Here is a 6,615-nt window from a genome sequence, read left to right as displayed (position 1 = left end):
AATTTATTTATTATCCAACTGCTTTATTTCATGTGCATTTCTTAAAAGGGGGAAAAGCGAATCAAACAGACTGAGAAGGCGTAGCGAGTATTTTATCACAAAATATTTTTACTCGATTCGCGCGTTATTTTAACATTACTTAGTGCAGTTGGGTAATGTATATATCCCAACACCTGGTGAGGTTCTTTTGAGAACGGTCTGAATAATTGTCTTTCCTTGTAGATCCTTAAAAAAAAACAAAAAAAAACTGGTGCTGCTCCCTGATTAATTGACTGCCAGGTTAATTTTACTATAACTAGTAAGTTACGAAAGCTAGACTGATAATAAAATCAACTTAACGAATAATAAAACAAAAACAAAGTAGCATTTAAGATTCTGGTCAAGATACCCAATGGCGTGTACAGCTATGAAGCTTAATTTCGCGCCTCGACGCAAGACATACGAGATACTTAACAATTCTTCGCCTCAGGAAGAGTGCATATTGTTGGAAAATACACGAGGGGATTATTCAACAATAATCACCGAGGCTGAGCCGAATAATTGTTTGATTATGCATGGTTGCCATGGTGCTCTCGAACTATGTTGTGGGTTCGTCACTTTTGTTCTTGAAACCATTCTGTTGCAATTGTTTGGATTAATAGTATCGAGATGAGCAGCCAGTTTCCACAAGAATTCAACAGATTCATTAACTCGGTTAGCAAAAAAAGTCACATCTTTCTTCTGCAAGACTTAGTGTCATCTTTTGTGCTCTCCAAAATTGTACTTTCTAATAATGCGTTTATCGCTTCTTGCATAAAAATGGCAAAACACGAGGCAGCCATTTTGAAATTTAGCATCACTGTTATAATCATCCTCTACCGAGCTGAACGCGAATATCTTTCTAATTACCAGAAGAGTGATACTAAAATCATATTACGTTAAGATTTTGGGATCGAGAATCATCAGAGATCAAGGAAGGGTACATAAGCGTCTTGAGTTTAATCTAAGTTCTATTCAGCAGTAGCAAGGAGAGGTGTTTGCTCTTGGTCCTTGTACCATGGAGAGAAGGGTATCTTCCTACAACACCTCAAAAATTGCTCAGTTACAAGAAGAGTAAACCTCACAAGCTGAGATAAAATGGCGAATGCGATCAAAATGGACATTATCGCTGGGACGAATGCCAAGGCACACACCTCAAACCACTCCAGACCTTTCAGATAGGCCCCACTCGGTCCGTCAGTTGTGATACCAAATGATAATGGAGTTGCTTTGGCCAGATTGATGATAGCAATGAGAGATAAGGTAACAAGGGACAATGTCTCAGCATTATTCGCCATGGGATGTCGATAAGGATTCTTCAAAACATGATGAAGTGTTATCAGTTGGCATGCTGCAGACAAAAGGACCATGCGTAACATAACATCAGTAATGAACGCCCCGCAAGCGAGGAGAACTAACCTTCTACCAATCAAAACGCTTTCCCAGTAAAGTGTTCCGTTATCATTATGGGTTGGCGGACGAAAAGGACCATGAAGTATGTCCGAAACATCTGTGTTGACGACCTGCTGGTCAGAAGACTCCTCGCCTCTCCTTTTCAGCATTCCCTTAAAAAGCCAATATATAAGAAATGGTAACGGAATCATGCTGGCGGCAACAAACTCTCCTGCTGTAATGGAAGATCTGTACAGCTTGAAAGATCCACAGTAAAGAACAACGATGAAAGGAACTAGAAAAATGACAATATAGGCAAGAAGAAGATACTGCCACCATTGCATGCACGAAACATTGGCATCGATGAACAACTTCTTTCCAAATCCAATAGGGACGCAGTGCATCAGCTTTAGGGCCGTTTCTGCGAGCCTTTCGTATCCCAGCAACAGCACTTCAATAACAACAGCCATGTAACGGATAAGGGAAGGCTTTTCTCGTCCCAAAGACATATTGACGACACGATGCACAGCATAAGTGAAAACAAGGTTAGCCATTGTCAAAAAGACTGTACCAGAAAGAAAAAGCTCTTTTGTCACAGCGGTGAGTCCTGCAAATGGGCAGCCAAGTCCTTGATTGATGGATTGAACATGGAAGTTGTAGGCCGAGATGACAAAGTGAATAAAAGGAATTTTACCAATAAGGTCTTCAACAGAACCTATTATCAAAGTCTCAGCTGCTTGATAGAAGTAAAACGTAATTTTCAAGAAGCCACTCTCGGAATGTTCACCACCAATAATGCGGTGCACTTCATCCCTTGACAGATCTCCATCTGTTTCAGTTTTCTTGAAACAGAAGATTTGCTTTCTTAGGGTGTTTAGTATCGGGGGCTTGATCAAAAGATAAAGAGCCAAAATGATTGTTAAAAGTATTGTCACAACCCACACAGAATGGTCGCTGCATTTTGTTGATTTGCGGCATTCAGTTGAAAAAAGAGTCTCAGTGAACCCCTCTGCACATTTTCCACAGAGAGTACCGCTTCTGTTCCCTCGGCAGCTGTTGTAGCTCGTAGAAGCAGTTGACAAACAATAATTCTCCGGACAAGCAATAAATTTGAGCATTGATTGATCACCAGGTGTTACATAACCCCAGAAGTTTGGTTTCGCAGCAATGTTACTTTCAATGCAGGTGGCTCCAAATGGACATGGATGGCAGTCAGCCCTGGAGGCTACAAACAAGCCCTCGGAGACCCCTTTTTGAAGGCTGTAGTAGCCTGGATGACAGGATTTGCATGAATATTTTAAAACGGTTACATTTAATACACAAATACTCTTATTATTCTCCGCATACTGAAAATGTGTGCCATTTTCCGAAAGAAGAGCTTCTCCTTTATTACATTTCATTCTCGACTTTTCATCCATGTAAACAAATCCCCCACTGGAAATGTCAACAATCGGATACGTATTCCTGTTAAGTTTTAGTGAGGTCATTGATGTGTTCTCAAATCTTAAAGGACCTCCACTTTCAGAGTAAACGAAGACGCCATTGTCATAATGAGAGCCGTTTAAAACAGTTGTCTCCCTTTTCTTTGTCCTCAGAAAAGAACAATGTTCGAAGTTTACACGGCCAGTTCCAAATGCAGAATGAACGTGTCCACTTCTTCGACTGCCAAAATTGTCACGAAATACACATCTTAGGAATTTCGTGAAGCCATTGCTGATATGAACAGCCCCAACGTCCATTCCCACGTTCTCTTCAAAACTAGTATTTTCAAAGAGGACATAACTATTGTAGGACCATGAAGGGTGTGTATCTTGAGAACTTTTGGATTTCACACAGCCCAAACTGTGCGGTTTGTCTGGATTGAGTAAAACAGAAATGGCGCCAGCGGCTGTTTCGTAAAACAAGCCAGTTTTTTTATTGACCCATACGCGTTGATAAGCACTGACACGACAATGACGAAAGAGCGAGCGTTGTATGGTCAGGTTTTTAAACCCTTCAAAGTAGAGGACAAAATAACTTGATGGTCTGCGATAGAAAGTATTATTGTCGAAGTGAATGACTGCCTTTGAGAAATTGTCATGTATTAGTGGTGGGATCATCAAGCGAATGGCGTAACTGTAGTCACTTTGATCCCATTTTAGTGATTCCTCGCTGGTGCTAAATAGCGTGTTTGTAATGGTCAATTGGACTGATGTTGGACCAAGTAGAGTAAACATGGCGTCATGTATATTATCGATAAAGGAGCATTTATCAATGAAAATATCAATTGGAAAAGAGGCGTTTTTTGGCGGTGTTGTTACTGTCTGAAATCCATGTTTAAGAGAGATAAACGTAACATTGAACAGGTTAATGCGGTACTTGGGCATGATGAGCAAAGCTACTTTTCTATTTTCTTTGTTTTCCATAAAACTATTCGAAATTGTCACCATCCCTGCATTCCCATTTGTGGAGGCTATATAGACAATCGCTCCTGCCTTTGCGTCTATTGAAATATCCTTAAAAATGCATTCTGAAATTGTAATGTCACTTTCGCCTCCGGTGGTAAGCAGACTGAAAGCGCCTTTACCTCTTGTCAGTATTTTCTTTGTGAAAGTGGATCCCTCTAATGTCACAATTCCACCATCTAGTATGACTTCTATAGCCATGCACCTGTGTGTTTGAGGTCCATGATTTCCTCCCCATTGTTGAACAGTTACATTTTTCAGCGTAAGATATAACCTGTGGGGACCCCAATGACTTCTTGGTGGGCCTTTTGGGGTTCTTCCAATTGATATCGCGCATCCATACCTGGCTTTGCATTTAGTGAATGTAACATTGGTAAGGTTCACGTGTAAGAGTCCATGTTTGCTATTGGCATAAATCGATCCGCCAGCGCCAGCCTCATTATTAATGAAATTAGAGTTTACGATTCTTAAAGATGCATTAATATTAGCCGCTAGAGACAAGGAAGAACCAGAACTTTCTGAATGGGCAGATTGGTTATAAAAAAACGAGTCTTGAATGACGATATCAGCCCTGTCAGACTGAACCACGATGCATTGTTCTTTTTGGTTGTTATGGCAATTCAAGGAGATAAACTTTGCTTTTGTTTCTCTAGCATGTGAGAAATATAAACGTCGCAGACTATACTTTTGTTTTTTGAGACCGTTTCCGTTGTGATGTAGCTCCACGTCTTCGAAGATTTCGTTTGTAATCGCACTTGAAACGTCAAGATCTAGAAAGGGGCCTTCGTTGTAAGAACTCTTAACCTTGCGGCAAAAAATGTGGATGTAAACTGGACCAGAATATTTTTCTGCAACGGATTTGATCTTTATAACTCCTTTCCCAGTATGGGACCCCCGGCGTAGACCATTTTTTTCAAAGAATGTATCTTTGATTTTTATTGTAACATCACAGCTTTTTCGTTCAGTAGCCTTAAATAGAAGGATGTTGATGCATTCTGAATTATTGCGAAACGCTGAACTGCCCTGAAGATCAAGCTGGAAAGAAGAAATATTCTGTATTTTGATTGCCAAGGCTCTTGAAGCGTTATGAAAGGAACAGTTGTGGATTGTGATGCGCTGGCAATCATTACATTGGAGTGGAGTTTGTCGAAAATCGATTCCTGACAGCACCAGCGCAAATGTCAGCTGCTCTTCATTTATCTTCTGAAAATGAAATCCTCCTGTACATGAAACATGTGGTGTGGAGGAGAAGCCCTTGACAGTGAAGCTCTTATTCACATGAATACCTGGATGATTCATTAAAATATTACCACCGTCGTTACAACCATACGGGCGTTTCTTGGTCCCATTTCCATCCAGATAGATATTCCCACCATAGCTTACGCGTTGAACTGCTTGAGCAATGGACAGACAAGGGTGACTTTGGCTGCCACACGTTTCAGTGTCACATCCATAAAGAGAAACATAAACATTCGCCTTGCTTGAACCTGAAATTGTCACAGTATCAGAGCTTAAAGAGTAGATCAAGAAAATTTCAAGGGTATTTCCAGAATATCCTCATCGGTAGATGTTCTTTTATCTATAATTTGAACTTTCTCAGTCGTGCTGCCTTTTTAATTCCTTCATGTCCTTCACGTTTTCGGTCTTCTGCATTAAAATGATCTGTAATGGTTGTTTTTTTTAAAGATATTTTTTCTACAATTATTTACAGTTATAAGGTAACAGCATTCCTCTGCAAGGATAAGTGATGTAACAAGAGATATCTGTTACGACCTCTTGATGATGCATGCATGGTACATTGTGCTCTAAATCTCTAGATATAACATCCGTTTTGACGAGTTACACTTTCTCAAGCTCAAAATTGAGCAAACAGCTATCTTTATTTCATCTCTGGACTGCGACACTTTACGCTTCTAAAAAAGTGTCTCCCATTTTTCCAGCGTCTCTTTTCCGAAGGTCATTACACTTCGTTCTCTTCTATGTAATTTTCGTTTGATTTAACGGGAAACAAAAACGAGCTACTTATGGTAATTAATCTCTTTCATACTTGCAATGAAAGTTTTACAAGATTTAAAATAGATTGCAATAATTTCGGTTTGAAAACATAACGAACTATGAAAACATCTTGAACGAATTAGTAACTATTGTTTTAATGTCATTCATGTCCAAATAATGTCAAACTATTAGAATCTTTGCCCAAGAATAGTTTGAAAGAAGATCTATCTTCCAAAATAAGCATCGATTTGAAGAGATAACACGAAAACGATCCTATATCCTGTAAGGACAAAATAATCACCATCGATTAAGAAAAGTATTTGGTTCATAACAAATTACCTGAGCTTTTGTTTGACAATGCCAAAATGAAGAGAGCTAGTATCAAAATATTCTCGCCCGCCATTAGACTTTTCAAAGCTTCGCCTTCATGATTAACTCTGATCTCCACTCTTGATAAAAGTTTCTGTGATTAAGAGTTGGCCAGTCTAACCTGTTTCGAACCACAAAAAAACGGAAAGCGAAAAGCAGATTTACATGTTCCGGTGTCGTCACAACTTCCTATTTTTGTCTTCTTTAGTGAAAATGTTATTCATTTACAACACTACAATATATACTTTGATACAATTTTCGGAAATCTCCAGTTTCGTGGATACGCAGTGGCATGTAAAAGTAATTAAGCCGAAAAACTCGTCAGTGACTGCGTTATGTATATTGCTCCCTCTATTGAAAAAGTGAAATTAACTTATTGTTTGCTTGTGCTTGGGTA

The 6,615-nt window shown here is 39.3% G+C and overlaps 1 pseudogene; it reads right to left on the bottom strand.

Annotated features, from left to right (window-relative positions):
* Positions 1–977: 977 nt before the first annotated feature.
* LOC148723103 (uncharacterized) lies at positions 978–6,342 on the bottom strand (annotated as a pseudogene).
* Between the last annotated feature and the right edge of the window lie 273 nt (positions 6,343–6,615).

This window comes from Stylophora pistillata, chromosome 9 (assembly GCF_964205215.1).
Source record: "Stylophora pistillata chromosome 9, jaStyPist1.2, whole genome shotgun sequence".
Classification (NCBI taxonomy): Eukaryota; Metazoa; Cnidaria; class Anthozoa; order Scleractinia; family Pocilloporidae; genus Stylophora; species Stylophora pistillata.
This window is presented reverse-complemented; position numbering and strand designations above follow the sequence as displayed.